General features: G+C 52.9%; 1 protein-coding gene across 2 annotated transcripts in view; it reads right to left on the bottom strand.

The window, feature by feature from the left end:
• Positions 1–12,941, bottom strand: part of SH3BP4 (SH3 domain binding protein 4) — a 33,409-nt gene extending 20,468 nt beyond the window's left edge. Inside the window, exon 1 of one of the 2 annotated variants that reach the window (XM_021539628.3) lies at positions 12,832–12,941. The gene's annotated coding sequence lies outside the window, so the exon portion shown is untranslated. Of the gene's footprint in view, position 1; positions 12,771–12,831 lie in introns of those variants that run through there. The other variant, XM_085585503.1, reaches the window with a different exon arrangement.
• Between the last annotated feature and the right edge of the window lie 2,902 nt (positions 12,942–15,843).

Below are 15,843 nucleotides of genomic sequence, written 5' to 3'. Positions count from 1 at the left end.
CCTCCATCTGTCAGAGCTCCGGGGTTTTGTTGTTTCGGTCTCACCAGGTTAAGAGCTGCTCAGTCCCATGACCGTGGGTCAGATGGCTGATAAGAAACCAATTTCATCACTTTTAAGCCCCAAATGTTTATGGGCAGGCTTTATCTGCAAACACAGACACGCACTTTGAACTGCAGCTTTGCGTCAGTTCAAGAACACGCGAGGCCCGCGTTGGGATTAATGTGGTCCCAAAGAGAGCCAAAGTCCCCCCTCTGCAGCCTCCACCGTGTGTGATGGCAAAGCTGCTTCTCTGGGGCTGGACATAACCCTTGGCAAAACAATTAGCCATTTTGGGGACAGATGCCCATTATTTAGCAAGATGCTTTGGTATAAAAATAGTAATTTATGCAAATCTGGCACAAACCTTTGCTCAAAATTACTCTCCTTGCTGGATGGAGCAGGGTTGAATCTCAAACACTTTTTTTTTTGCAGCATTAGTCACCAGGCAAAATTAAAATGACACCTGAAAGTCATCCTAGAGCCACAGCAGGTTGTTCCCTGCTCAAAGCAGAGCTTTATTGCTTGAGTGAAGTAACCTCTACAACTCTGCATCGCACTCGTAAGGACAAGACACCTCCCACGTGTGCATCAGACACAGGAGTGTCCCTTAAAGAAGTGACAACTCGGAGCCACCACAGAGGGAACATTTCCAGAGGAAAGTTATGCCCTCTCTGCTGGCCCCAAGAAGTCATCCCCAGGCAAGGCTGGAAGGACACAGACCTGCCCTGGCTTCTCCTTGCCCAAGAGGAACCTCAGAGCCTCCCTGCTGGAGCCCCAGAGCCACTCTCTCCATTCATTCCCACTGAGATTTCACAGAATCCCAGAAGGGTTTGGGTTGGAAGGGACCTTAAAACCTCTTCTTTACCCATCCATGGGCGAACAAACCTTCCATCAGACCAGGCTGCTCAATTCCCATATGACAGCACAGAGCTAAATTTTGGGGTTTTGGAGCTTGAATTAGGGGTGAAGCATGATCAGCTGTGATAAGGGTTGGTCCTGGCCCAACCAAGTGCCCAAATTAGAAGAAACAAGACAAAGCCATTGAGAGCCACACAGGGGACACAGCAGACCCCAAAGCTTGTCCTCTGTCTCAACAAGAACACCTCTTTTAAAAAGCAAGGACTAAACTGAGGTTAAAAAGCCCCACGTGTTCAGGGACAGATTGCCTGGGTCAGCAGGCACATTCCCTGTGAGCAGCACAGAGCCCCCTCCACTTATGGATTCCTTTGGAAAACAACTTCAATCCCACCACCAGCTCTGCTCAGGGCTGCTTTGACAACCACAGCAACATGTTTTTAATTTCCAGACCCGAAACACAGGGCTGCAAGCAGCAGGCTCCTGGCTGGAGAAGGCAAATCCATGGCACCTCCACCAACCTGCCCAGACAACACCTCCTGTTCTCAGCATCTTCCACAGCAACATCAACATCCCAGATTTTTTTTTTCCCCATTAGGATCAAGCTCTTCCATATCTCTGGATGTGATCCATCCATATCCCTGGATGTGACTGTTGGTCATATCCAGGAGATGTTGGTGCCAGTGATGGGACAGCCCTGCCAGGAGAAGCAGCACTGACTGAAAGCAACCCTGAGGAAAAGACCTGGAATTCCAGGGAATGGGAGATGGTTTACAAGGGCCTGGAGGGATAGGACAAGGGGAATGGCTTTAAACTGACAGAGATGGGATATTGGGAAGGAGTTCCTCCCCATGAGAGTGGGAAGTCCCTGGCAGAGGTTGCCCAGAGAAGCTGTGGCTGCCCCTGGATCCAAGGCCAGGTTGGATGGGGCTTGGAGAACCTAGGATAGTGCAAAGTGTCCCTGCCCTGGGATGAGGTGACCTTTTAGGTCCCTTCCAACCCAAACCACTCCCTGATTCCAAGCAGGACATAGCTAGAACTTTCCAGGAGCTGAGGATGCTCTCCAGCACAACCAGCTAATGACCACATGCAGCCTGCAGGACTTTGCAGGGTCAGGCTGGAATTAGACATGCTCCTGATGAGGAAAAAAACTCCCTAAATATCAAACCAATGCAGAAGGACCTTTCTTTTTTTCTTTTTTTTTTTTTTTAATTAAAACTTGCTTGAAGTGCCACATAAAAGAAGTGAAATCTCAGGCACAGCTGACACATCAGGGGAGATTTATATTTAGAAGAATGACTTAAGTACTCAATCAACAGGAAAAAAAAATGGGAACTTTTTCAGATGAGTCCAGAAGGAGGAAAGAAAACCAAAAAGGGAGACAGCTATCACCACCCATTATTCCTTAGGGCAACATCCACTGGCATTTTAGCCTCCCAACAAGCCACTTTTGCAGTGAATTCAGCTTTTTTTTTGGCCATGCATGATCCCAGTAAACAACATTTACAGCCAGAACACATGATGTGCATCACAAGACAACTGGCACCAGTATTATTTTTAAATACCATCAGCTCTGCTCTTAACAGATCAACGGGAAATGTGTTATTACTCGAGCATAAAACAAATATATTGAGGCGATTAAAAAAAAAAGAAAAAAAATGCCATTTCCAAGTTTCACAGAGAGAAGATTTAAAGAGAGATAAAACACAACACCACCAGAAAAATATAATCCTTCAAAATATGCCTTTCCTCCTGCTGCATTTATTCATTTGGGAGTTTTCAGTCCAAAAGTCAGAGCCCTGCTTAGCCGGATATCCGATCATTTGCTGGGCCTCATCCCAAATTTCTCCTGCATTACTCACATATTCTTTGTGCAGGAAGGGGGATGAGGATTTTCTGGTGAAAGGCAGAAGTGAGGCAGAAGTGCTTGCAGCACTATGGAGTGTGGGATTTCCATGGGTAGGCTCAGACCTCTGTTTCCAAATGACTCCCATCCACAGAAGAAGAAATCAGGGAGATGCTGGAACTCTGCACTGTTTTGGAGCTGAGGATGAGCTGGGAGCTTTCCAGACAGGAGCACTGGGCTCATCCCAAAGGAAGATGCTCTGCATCCTGGTAGTTCCCAGCAGCATCACCTCCCCTGCCAGCACTCCCACTGCGAATTACCCTCTGTCCCATTTTCACAAGCTCAATTCCTTAAAGCAGGAATTACCTGCCCCTTCCCGGAGCAAAATACTTCCCCTTCCCTCTCCAAGCCAGGGGAGCACCTGATGCAGCATCACCACTCTGCGATCACAATCTCTTAGAAATGAGGCCCAACAGCAAATACTCCCACACTGATTAATTTTCCCACCCCCACCAGGAGCTCTTCAGGAGTGATTTTAGAGCCCATTTTTGGAGACACGGGCACCACGACTGCAGGGACCACAGTTTAACCTTCCCACAGAGAAACACCGTGCCTCGGTTTCCCTGCACCATATCCAAACCCCTCAGGACACACATTCCTCCCTTTTGCCTCAAGGATGCAATCTCCATCTGCCTGCATTCAGGTTCCCAGCACAGCCAGGAAAACCAGCTTCCCTTAAGATGTGTGTAAGGCCAGGATTTAAATCAGAGCCCAACACATGGAGCCAAGGGTGGGATGGAAGGGTCACAACGAAGACAGGGGGTTAAACACTCCCCCTTCCCAAATCCCTGCTCCAGGGCCCCGCATTCCTCTGCTCAAACAGCGTGCAGGGCATTCCTCTGCTCACTCTTTCCATGCCTGGCACATCCGTGTCCTGGATGTGGTGGATGTTTTAGGAGCTCCTTCTCTGCCCTGGGAGGAGCCTCAGGGATGTCCCGTAGCAGGGCCAGGTGCACAATCATGGAATGCTCTGGCCTGGAAACACCTCATAGCCCATCTCATTCCCATGGACAGGGACACCTTTGCACTATCCCAGGTTTCTCCAATGCCCATCCAACCTCTCCTTGGACACTTCCAGGAATCCAGGGGCAGCCTCAGCTTCTCTGGTTGCCAGGGCCTCCCCACCCTCACAGGGAAAAATTCCTTTCCAGCATCCCATCTATCCCTGCTCTCTAAACCTGGGAGTTTAAACCAATTCCTCCTTGTCCTGTCCCTCCATGCCCTTGTCAAACACCTCCCATGGCAGGTCCAGGAGCAGGGATGCTCTGGAAAGCACAGCACATCCCATGGGGATTTGGACGAGTCCCTGTGTCCTCCCTGTCACCATCACCAGGGTGGAGCTGTGACCTCATTCTAGGGATCTCATCAGGCTCTGCAGGAGCCCAGATGGACCATCTGGCTAATTGAGTTAATTAAAGAATTTTTCAGCAGCGATTAACTTTCAGGCAGCTCTCCCTGAGGAGCACGGGCCACAGCTTGGGAGCAGCAGGAGAGATTGCAAAAATTACTTGGAAGCACTGAGGGCACGAGCTGTTCCTCTACAGCATGGGCAGAGGAACAGTGAAAAAAACAACTCCCAGTGAAGAAACCAACCCCAAATCCCCCAAAACTTTGCCGATTTTGCAGGATGTGAAGAGCCACCACAGTGATGTCCCTATCCCAGAGCATCCCTCCCAGGCAACCCTTGGAATGATGAGCTGGTCAAGCACAGGGCCTCTGCTTTGCTGACAAGGTAATTGCCACCCTCCAGGGACAGCAAATACCTTGTCCATGGTCCATTCCCAGAAAAGCAAGGAAAACACTTCCAAAGACTCCAGGAAAGCCTTGTTTTGTGGTCTCACTCCCTGATAAGCTCAGCTGCTGGAAAGGAGACGCTTTCTAGGAAGCTGGTATCAAAAAAAACCAGACACAAACCACCCAAACATAACCTACCCTGGTGCTGGGGATGCCAGGTTTTCCTCCCCTTTCGCCAAAAAAACCCGCTTGTCCCATCTGAGCAACCACAGGAAGCATCCCTGCAGAGGTACCACTCCTGGGGAGGCTGCTCCAAGGAACCTGCAGCCAACAGCATCCACAGGGAAGGAGGAGCTGGAGCAAGGGAGGACAAGCTGTGGGGTGCACCCCTCCCTTCTCCTCCTTACATTTTCTGGGATGCACTCCCATCTGCTTCACCTTTTTTGTGGGATTCACTCGCATCTCCTCCTTTTGATGGATACCCTCATCTTTACCCTCATCTTTTTTTTTTTTTCTTTTTCTTTTTTTTTTTTTTTTTTTTTTTTGTGGGATGCACCCACACAGCTCCTCTTTTTTCCAGGATGTGCCCACGCAAACCCTTCTCCTTCTGTGGGATGCAATTGCACAGCTCTTTTTGCCCTGGATCTACCCACACATCTGCTCTTCCAGCTTTTTTCTGGGATGCACTCATGCATTTCCTCCTCCTTTTTTGCAGGATGCACTCCCCACTTCCTCCTTTTTCTGGGATGCACCCCTACCTCCTCCTCCTCCTTTTTTGCAGAATACACCCACACAGGTCCTGTTTTGTGGGATGGACTTGCGGATCTCTTTTTTTTTTCAGGATGCACTCAAGCATTTCTTTTTTTTCCTACTGCCAAACCTCATCCTTTGCGAGGACCAGCTGCTCCCAGGCCCATTGCAAACTATTCCCAGGCCCATTGGAAACTATTTCCTTCCTTAAGGGTTACAAAAGCTCAACCTGCCACAAAGGTGGAGCCACACGCACCCCAAAACCCCCACTGAGGATGTTCATGGCAGAATAAGTACGGAGGGGATTTGGGGCAGAGAGCAGAATGATTCCCAAGGCTGGCCTTCCACAGGCTGCTGCCTGGGAAATGCTTCCCAGAGCAACCCCACCCCAGCAGCCCTAATCTGATGGCAGGTTTTCAATGAAGCAGCCAGGATGGGGAGGGAGAGAGGCTGGAGAGGGGGGAAAGAAAGCAAGGAAATGCCTCTGAGGTGAGGAGGTTTTTTTTTCTCTGGCTGGGGACGCCTTGTTTTGTTTGCCTGCCTCCAGTGCTGCCATTTTCCGGAAGCCGGAACGCTCACAGAAAAATGGGAAGTTTCTCTTTGTTTAATTTTAGCCGTGGCAGCCTCTGCACCGAGGGACCCAGCAGAGCTCCCCCGGCTGCTCTGGGAACGGATGTGAGCCAAGAGGACGGAGCAGCAACAGGGAATGAGGCAGGAATTAGGGATTTAACATCTCCCATGATGCCACGGCCCAGCCTGAAGACTCACAGTCCCAGAGGTGTGTGAGACTGGGGAGACTTTGGGCTGAACTCCCTGTGTGACCACTGCATCCCTTACTCCAGTTCCTGGGGCTTTTTCCTGCTCCCTTTCTCCACACTTGACCTGTGGAGGTGTTTTTAAATGGGTAACTCGAGCACCTTCCCCCACTACACCAAATAAAATGAGGGATTCTGCACTCAGCCCTGGACACATTAAGAAATCCAACCAAACCCACTCTTGGACTTATCCCAGATTCATAACTTAGGGTGGAGAAGACCCTTAGGATCACAGCTTCCAAAAGCAGTGCCCATAAAACACCTCCTGCCCTGCTCCTCTGCACTGACCCATTGTTCAATTCCAAAAAAGCCTTTTTCTCCCTGTTCCTAAGGAAACAGCCAGCGTTGTTCAAACAAGGCCACACACCACGCTGACTCTGCCCCCCAGAAATGGCCTAGAACACTTTTGAGGGATGACCTAAAGCCCTTTATCCGGGTGGAGTGGCCAGGCAGGGCAGGAGAAGGACAGCAGCTAGATTTACCCCCACGAGAAGGAAGCAAGGAGCTTGTGCAGCAGCAGCACGGGATGAGCTGAGCAAGGCAGCCTCAGCATCCCACAGCAGAGCCCTGCGGGAGTCTTTGCTGGGTCAAGATTTCTGGAGTCAGCTAGAAAATACCTGGTTTGGCTCTGTGGCAGTGATTTTCCCTCTTGAAAATGATGGTATGGTCCCTGGGGCGACCCTCCCGCGGAGCAGGAGAGGCAGCAACTCCAGAGAGTGAAAAGGAAAGGCTTTCACAAGACTATTCTTAATATTATTATTATTATTAAAACTTTCCCCATCATTTCACAGGACTGCAAACCATATGTGCATCACCACCCCGCCAGTTTATACAAAAGCAGCCAGATGATGAAAAATCCCGCAACCCCAGAATGGTTTGGATTGGAAGGGACCTTCAAGCTCATCCCATTCCACCCCTACCATGGGCAGGACACCTTCCACTGTCCCAGGCTGCTCCAAGCCCCAGTGTCCAACCCGGCCTTGGGCACTGCCGGGGATCCAGGGGCAGCCACAGCTGCTCTGGGCACCCTGTGCCAGGGCCTGCCCACCCTCCCAGGGAACAATCCCTTCCCAATATCCCATCTAAACCAACTCTCTTTTGTTTTGAAGAAACACCAGAGCAATTACAAGTAAGTGGCTGGGCCACCTTCCAGCTTTAAGGTCCCTTCCAGCCCAAACCAATCTGGGATTCTGTGATGATCCTACAAACAGGAGATGGGATGTGCCATCTTCCCACAGCTGGGTTTGACACAACCTCTCACCTAGGCAGAGCAGGAACACCCACTCAGGTAGGAAAAGCAGGAACATTTCTTTAGCCCCAGGAGCTGGGGAATGAGAGAGAGCATGACTGTCCTGTTGATATGCCAGCTGAGAATGGGAATGGGAATGGGAATGGGAATGGGAATGGGAATGGGAAGGGCTGCCTCCCAGCACTGAAAATAACCCCCTGCACAAATCCACATGGAATCAGAAGGTTAAAAATATAAATAGCCCGTGGGCTCATGGGGTTCCCAATGGAGGGGCAGCAGCTTGGCCACCAAAGAATGGGATTAAAGCCATGAAATGCTGCTTGTGGCACACCGAGCGATCCCTCCCAGAAACACACCACCCACCCAGAATGCCAACTTCCCAGCAGACGAACAAAAAGCCAATCCAGGGGCACAATACAAGAGTTGGAAGTTTAGTGGTCTTCTCTTTGATCTATGAACTTTACCCTGGGAAAATCCATAATTTTACCTTGGGAAACATCTGGACCTGCAGCCCCGCCTGAGGCAGCAGAGGGATTCCATGTGCTCTGGCATTCCCTGCTGCTGTCAGCCAGCCACACATCCCTATCCAGACTCCCACACTTTTCTTTAGGAGCCCAGAGAAACAGAAATACACAGAAATCACTTCAGGGACCACCCGGAGAAATTAAGGACTCCAGGCTGCAAGGAGGAGCACAAGAGGGGGGAGATGCCACAGGTACCCTCAAAAATTATCCTTCATTGTGGATGGTTGTGGTGTTCATAGAACTGGGGCATCATTTGAGCACCAAAAACCAGATCTGAGTTGCTGGGAGCAAGTCCCTCTGCCTTATTTGGGAAGCAAAGGGATTTGTCAGGACATGCAGGTGCCAAAGCTGCAGGTCTTGCAAGAGCATTCTCCTTTTTCCCCTTCCTAAAACCCCAAACATTATTTATGGCCACAGAGCCAGCTGGGGCTGCAAACCCTTCTGAAGGTAACAAACCCTACAGCCTCATAATTACCAGCAAAGCTCCCTGGTGTCCCCACAGGCTGGTGACACCAACTCTTCAGCTCCTCTAGGGACAAGGCTCAGCCCCACCACCTCCACCAGGAGCAGCCCAGGGTTTCTCCTGCCCCTCCAGCCTCTGCCTCCCTGTCCATCAGTGGGATTTTCCCTGTGCCAGCGCCGGCAGAGCCACGTGCTGCCTGCCCCAGCCAAGGCTGGCATGGCGCTGCCAAGGTCCCCAGACAATGCCAGGCCTGTGCCCAAGCCTGGGCAGGGTTAATGCAGAGATTGCTGGTCAGGAGGGAGCTCAGGGAAGCAGCTCCCGCTGAGGGAAGCGATGGGGGATGCGTTCTGTGCTTTTAAACCTCACTCTACAAATTTTGGGCAGCGGCTTGGATGGGTCCTGAGCTGGCGCTGGCAGTGGAGATGCATCCTGCATCCTGACAGTGCATTGTCCAGAGGGCAGGAACTCCAGCAGCACCCACAGTCTGCTCTCCATGAACACCTTGCTGCAGCCATCAGAGAACCCCAGAATAATTTGTGTTGGAAAGGAACCTCAAAGCTCATCCCATTCCACCCCCTGCCATGGGCAGGGAAACCTTCCACTGTCCCAGGCTGCTCCAAGCCCTGTCCAGCCTGGCCTTGGACACTGCCAGGGATCCAGGGGCAGCCACAGCTGCTCTCGGAAAATTGTGCCAGCACCTCCCAGGGAAGAATTTCTTCCCAATATTCCATCTATCCCTGCCCTCTGGCAGTGGGAAGCCATTCCCTGTGTCCTGTCCCTCCATGCCTTGTCCCCAGTCCCTCTCCAGCTCTCCTGGAGCCCCTTTAGATCCTGGAAGGGGCTCTGAGGTCCCCTTGGAGCTCTCCCTTCTCCAGGTGAGCACATCCAGCTCTCCCAGCCTGGCTCCAGAGCAGAGACATCCCAGTTGCTAAGATATCCTGGTTAATATCCCAGTTAATAGGCAGAAATACTTTTCCCAGTGGGTTGATCCCTGGTTTCAAAGCTGACTTGTCACTGCTCACTGGAGAAGTGAATATTTGGCTACAAAACTTTCCTGGGTGTTGCCACCCCCTTCTCCCTGTGGCCAGGGACAGCACTGGAGGAAATGGATGGAGCTGTGCTAGGGGGTTTAGGCTCGATTTAGGAAAGGGTTCTTCCCCCAGAGGGTGCTGGGCACTGCCCAGGCTCCCCAGGGAGTGGTCACAGCCCCAAGGCTGACAGAACTCCAGGGGTGTTTGGACAATGCTCTCAGGGATGCCCAGGGTGGGGTTGTTGGGCTGTCTGTGCAGGGCCAGGGTTTGGACTGGACAATCCTTGTGGGTTCCTCCCAGCTCAGGAAATTCCACAATTCCATAAAAACCCATCCTACCTCCTCAGCATCTCCCGTGGAGCCTCTGGGCCAGCCCACAAAGCTCAGGTGCTTTCAGGACAGATTTTGGGCAGCAAAGAAAAGGCAGGTGCCAAACCCAAGGTGAGGTTATTTGCATTCACTCCTGTGCCAGCTGCCAGCAGAAATCCACCCATGGAGCCAGGAGGCGATACAACTGTCAGACCCCTTGGAAATAAGGAGACTGGGGAGGATGAAAATTCCCCTGCACATCCCGATCTCTCCAGCTGCCAGCTCCCTCTGGCACAGACAGCCCCGGGCACAAAAAGCCTCTTGCCATATTTAAATGCTTTTCCCATTAAAAAACAAAACAAAACACACACAGTGTCTAAACCACCTCCTTACCATCCACACAAGCTCTTGCAAGCACCCCCACCAGGCTAAAATAAATATTTTAGCTTCACAAATAGTTTTCCTCTCATTAAAAGGCAAACATAATTAGGATGTCGAGCGCCGCCTGCAATCACTCCATGCTGCTCTGGCTCTGGTTGATTAAAAGTAACGAAGCTGCTATTTTTGAAAAGCACATTCCCTTCCACAGCCTGAACGGGGTTATTTTGGAAATATATAGCCATGGAAAGCTGGCATCTCTGCCTGCAAAATTCCCCAGCCAGGAGGGGATGCACTCAGCAGGTCTGTGGGATGGGGGTCATGAGAAAAGTGGGAATTCTTTTGCTGTGAGCAAACAGGGGGGTAAAGCTCGCTGTGGGAAGAACGTGGAGACCCTGGAAAGCTGAGGGAATCATGGATGGTTTGGGTTGGAAGGGACCTCAAAGTTCACCTCATGGGCAGGGACATCTTCCACCAAAACAGGGCTGCTCCGAGCCCCATCCAACACTTCCAGGGATGGGGCAGCCCCAGCTCGTCAGGGCAAGCTGCTCCAGAGAAAAGGAGGAAAAAAGGAAAAAGCAGAACATGAGAGAACAGCTGCCACCAGAGATGCTGTCCCCTCTGCAGGGTCTGGTATCAACACAGCTGCGCAGAAGCAAGAGCCAGGAGGAGACGTGCACGTTCCGAGGATCCCGGAATTATTTAGGTTGGAAAAGCTCTCTGAAAGCTTCAAACCCAAGCATTAACCCAACTGCCAAACCCACCACTGACCCCTGCCAGACCTACAAGCCATCCCAGGAGGATGTTATTCTTATTATCAATAATTTTTTCTACTTTAAGGTAAATTTAAGCATCCCGCTGGTGCAGTTAGGCAGGAGGAAATCAAGAATGGATCCTTATTCTAAAGCCTCAGCATCCAGACAGAGCTGTCAACACAACACAGCCCCCACTCCAACTCCTACCCAAGCTGCTGCTCCATTCAGCATAACTGAATTATTAACTTGCAATGTATATATTAATTAACAGCCAAAACTTAATCATTGCAAATCTCAGGGAGCATCAGCCACCTGTGGTGGGACAGGCTGGGGGGAAAGGCAGTGATGGGCATTCCAGAACTGGGAATTTGCATCCGCCTGATCCCACATCCCACAGCTCCTCTGGGTTTTGGGGCATTAATTGGGTTTAATTTGGGCACAGAAGAACCTCACAGTCACTGCTGTCCCCCTCTGGACCAAAGTTATGCTGAGCCTAAGGAACATCCACTTACTCCTGAATAGCCAGGGATCCCAGAAAATCTGTGTTCCGGGGAGCCCGAGGCTGCAGCACACCACACACCTGCACAACTCCACCTCTCCCACCCAGCTCCGTCCGGCAGCAACAGCTGGGAAGCCGCGCCCTGCGCAGCATCCCTCGCTCCCAAAGCATCCCCCCGGGCAGCCAGCAAGGAGCAAAGAGGTCAGCAAGCCCTCGGTGAGCTGGGAAAACCCTCCTGGAAACGGAATGCCAGGCACAGCCGGTGGAGTGCCCTTCAGGAAGCTCTACAGCTTCCTGAAGGGAGGTTGTAGACAGGTGGGTGTCGGTCTCTTCCACCGGGCAGCAACTGGCAGAACAAGAGGACACAGTCTCAAGCTACGTCAGGGAAGGTTTAGGTTGGATATTAGCAAAAAATTTTTCACTGAAAGAATAATAAAATACTGTAATTGTCTTCCTAGGGAGGTGGTGGAGTCACCATCTCTGGGTATGTTTAAAAGAAGACTGGACTTGGCACTTGGTGCTACAGTCTAGTTGTGGTGTTAGGGCATAGGTTGGACTTGATGATCTTAGAAGTCTCTTCCAACCTCATTATTCTGTGATTCTGTGAGTGCTGCTCAAAAGAGCCCCGAACTCCCCGGAGCGTCCCAGCTGGGGCCGATAAGGAAGAGGAGCCAGCCCAGCCCGGCCCCTCTGCGCTGACACGTCCGGGGATACCGGCAGGGTGACAACCCGGACAGCGGGGTGACAACCCGGGCAGCGGGGTGACAGCCCGGGCAGAGGGGTGACAGCCCGGGCAGAGGGGTGACAGCCCGGGCAGCCGTGCCCATCGCGCCCGTCCCCTCGCGGCAGTGCCCCACGGAGGGCACGGCACCCCCACGGCGCTGCACACTCGCCACACGGCATCTCCCTGGAACGGGGACACGAAGCCACGCGTGTCGCGGCCACATTCACACCTTGACACGCCACATGGCAGCGGGGACACAAGGCAGGGACACGAACACCGAGCACAAAACGTGGCAGGGGACACGCTACACACTCAGGGACGCAGTCACACGCACACAGGGACACACACACACAGTCACACACGCAGGGGACATGCGGCACGCACAGCCACCCAGGACACACGCGCAAAGTGGCACACAGAGGACACACGACACACTCGGACACCAACAGGACGCACACACAGCGACAGCCCCACAGAGGACACTGAGAGTGTCACACGCACACAGTGCCACACTGTCACACGCGGACACGCGACATTTGCACACAGTCACACACGCACAGAGGGCGCTTCACACACACGACACGCGGTGTCACAGTGTCACACAAACACTCACACTCTCACACTCTCGCTCTCCGCAGCCGCCGCTCCGCGCTCCGCCGCTGGCTCAGCCCCGACCCTCCACCACCGCCACCGCCCTCCCGCCGCCGCCGCTACAAACTTTTCCCCGGCGGCCCCGGGAGCCCGCGGAGAGCCGCTCCCATGGCCGGCAGCCCCCGGGCTCGCCCAGCTCCCGGCTCTCACCTGCGCCCGCTCCGACCGCGGCAGCACCGGGACCGGCAGCACCGGGACCGGCAGCACCGGGACCGGCCCCGCCGCGCTCCCGGCACGGGCCGCGCGCGCCCGCCCACGCTGACGTCACGGGGCGTGGCTCCCGGCGGGGCGGGGGCGCGGGGCGCGGGGATACCGGCGGTGCCGGGGGTGCGGGGAGATGCTCGTGTAAAACACGTGGGGAGGGGAGGAGGACGGGAAAAGCGGGATGGGGGAGTGGGAGGCAGCGTCCTTGTGCGAGGGGCGAGTGCCAGCCACGGCCGCCACGCCCGGTGGCGAGGGCGGTCACGCTCGTGGTGGTCACAGTCGTGGTGGTCACGCTCGTGGTGGTCACGCTCAAACCTTGCGCGCTGGGCAGCTGAGGGTTTATGCCTCCCCCCCCCCCCGCCGTTTTTTTTTTTTTTTTGGCCGTTTTTGTCATGGAAGCACAGCTGCGAAATCCTGGTAAAGCAGAAATCCCGCCCCTGTTGCTCTCCCAGGGTGGGAAGGGCAGGAGAAACGCGGAGGAAAACGCTAAACTCTGGTTTCTTGCGTTAACCACGGTCGGAGAGCGATTCAACTTCCCACAGCACCCAACGCGCGGAAAAGGGGGCTTGTGCTCCCTAAAATCCCATCGACTGAGGGAGCATCCCACGCTGGGGTTGTGCCGCCTGGCTGGGATGCAGAGTTAGGAAATGGGCTACCAGGAGCATCAGCACAACAGGACAGGCATGGATACAAAATGCACCCAGAGGTGGTGGCCACCAAGACCACCACAGTGACCATCTCCCATTGGAACACCCTTTGGAAAAGCAGCTGAGTGAGAAATACCAGAGCAGATGGGTCCGGGCTACTCGAGCCGCTGCTCTTCCCACCCCCTCCTTGTTTTTTCCTGGGTTTAATCGAGATGTGATGATTAAATTTCCTCTTCCTGGTGCTGGCTCCTCCTGCACCCAGCACGGCAGAAAGAGACAGAGTTTTGGCTGGGCTGCGACAAAAGTGGGGTGGCTGTGAGTCCTTGCATGGCCAGACCCCATCCCAGAGGTCAGCTGGGACTTCCCAGCCTCATCCCAGCTTTTATCTGGCTCCCCAAAATGAGCGCACAGAACCACTTCTAAGCACCCTTGGAAGCTCTTTTCTGTGGCATTATTTTGGGAGCTTTGGGGTTTCTCCAAGGGGAGCTCCCTGCAGCTGGATAACCCGGTTCTCTAACTGCAACGGGGCACTTCTATCCCGTTTTGCCAGTGGAAAACACTGGGATGGCACCTAGGATGTAGCTGGGCTGGGTGCTGCCCCCATCCATGCCTTGGCACCAAGCCTGGGGTGCTCCTGTCCCTCTGCTCTCGCAAAGCTCTCATTAAAATCAGTATTTCATTTGCTGGTTTATTCCTCTTTTCCATCTCTAGTGTGATTCCCCATCTCTTTGGATACTGGAAAGTCCAAATTTATTCCTGTCTTGGGCTGGCACCTTGAGTGGCTTTGGGGACAAAAGTGTCTTTTCCAATGGGCTGCAGGAGGTATACGAGAATCTGCAATTCCAGCTCAGCATCCTCATGATCCCTTGGGAAAAACCACATCTCCAGGTGCCAAAACCATGCTCGGACTCCATTAAAAATCAGGAATTTGTGGGTGACAACAATTGCTTATCCTGGGAGCAGCTTTCCCAGTGCTCAGGATGTGCCTTGGGCTCCTTGCTGGTGCCGAGCCTGGGATGGAGGGATGAGCATTCCACCTGCACCCATCCCTCTCTGTTCTCTGAGCTGTTTGAATGCCCAGGAGCAAGTCCAATCAAGGAGGTGATCCAGGGGAGCAATTAGCTCTGGACAAAATGCCCTGAGGAGGCCAGGCTTTTCTGGAATTCCATTCTGCAGGAATTCCATGGTAAAGTTCATTACATGGTAAAGCACATTCCCCTCTGTGGTGTTTCTCAGGCTCAAATCTGGGTGGAAATTGTTGGTTCCTGACAGTTCTTAAGAACAGGGCTGGTTCGGGATGGCATTCCCCTGGGTCTGGTGTGTGAGTGCAGCCAGCTTTTTCTGGGAAGAGAGCAGCTCCTTTCTGCTCTGATTCTGCTTTGGGAATTGTGGACAGGAGCTGGACATCTGGACCTGGGTCTGATGAGCCCCAGACTCAGCAACACCAATCCCCTCCCCAGGGCTGAAGCACGGATCCTCCTCACCAGAAGGATCATGGAATCCCAGAACCATGGAATCGTTTGGAGCCCATCTCATTCCAACCCCTGCAGGGGCAGGAATGCTCTCACAAGCACTGCAGCAGCTCAGCCATCAACCCTAAGCTCCTGGAACTTTCCAGAAGGGAGCATTCCCAAACCTGAACCTGATCAAATCCACTTCCACGTGGAATATCAGAACACCCCAAGCTCCATGATTGTTGCTACGGCCTCAGGGAGTGCTTTTCCATGATCCTGCAGTTTTGGTAGGGATCCAGTGAATCCCTGAGCCCAGGTCGTGCTCTGGATGGCTTTCTGGAGCTGGGGAAGCACCTGCTTGGCTGCCAAGGTACGTTTAATAATGCTTGGTTAATGCAGCACTCCCAATAAACTCCCTGGGGCGAGCTCTTCCCAGGCCAGTCTTCCCCTTGCTGCGAATTAATTACAGCCCTGATGGTTAATGACGAAAGAGAGGGATAACTGGCAGGGTTTATGTCCCTCTTCTCCTGTGGAAGCTGAGTTATTGACTCCTTCCTGGGCAGCAGCAGCTCTTTGTTTGCATCCCGAGGCAGGGATCAAGGCTCTGGAGCATTGCTGCCACAGGCAGCGCTTACAGGTGTTTGCTCAAAGGTACTTGGGGTTTAGGAGCTGGATAAAGCAAATAAATTCCAACAAGATTTATTCTGTAGGTGTAATATTCCTGCCTCAAAGCCAATTACCCACAGAAGTGCCTCGTAAACGAGGCTCTCTGCATTTGGAACTGGCAAACAAACTGTGCCAGGCTCCCCACATGGATTATTTCTGCTTCCTTTTCAGAATTCCATTATGCCGGGCTG

The sequence above is a fragment of the Lonchura striata genome, chromosome 7, assembly GCF_050655825.1.
Source record: "Lonchura striata isolate lonStrDom1 chromosome 7, ASM5065582v1, whole genome shotgun sequence".
Lineage (NCBI taxonomy): Eukaryota > Metazoa > Chordata > Aves > Passeriformes > Estrildidae > Lonchura > Lonchura striata.
Note: the sequence above shows the minus strand (reverse complement) of the source record. Positions and strands in the feature narration are given on the sequence as shown.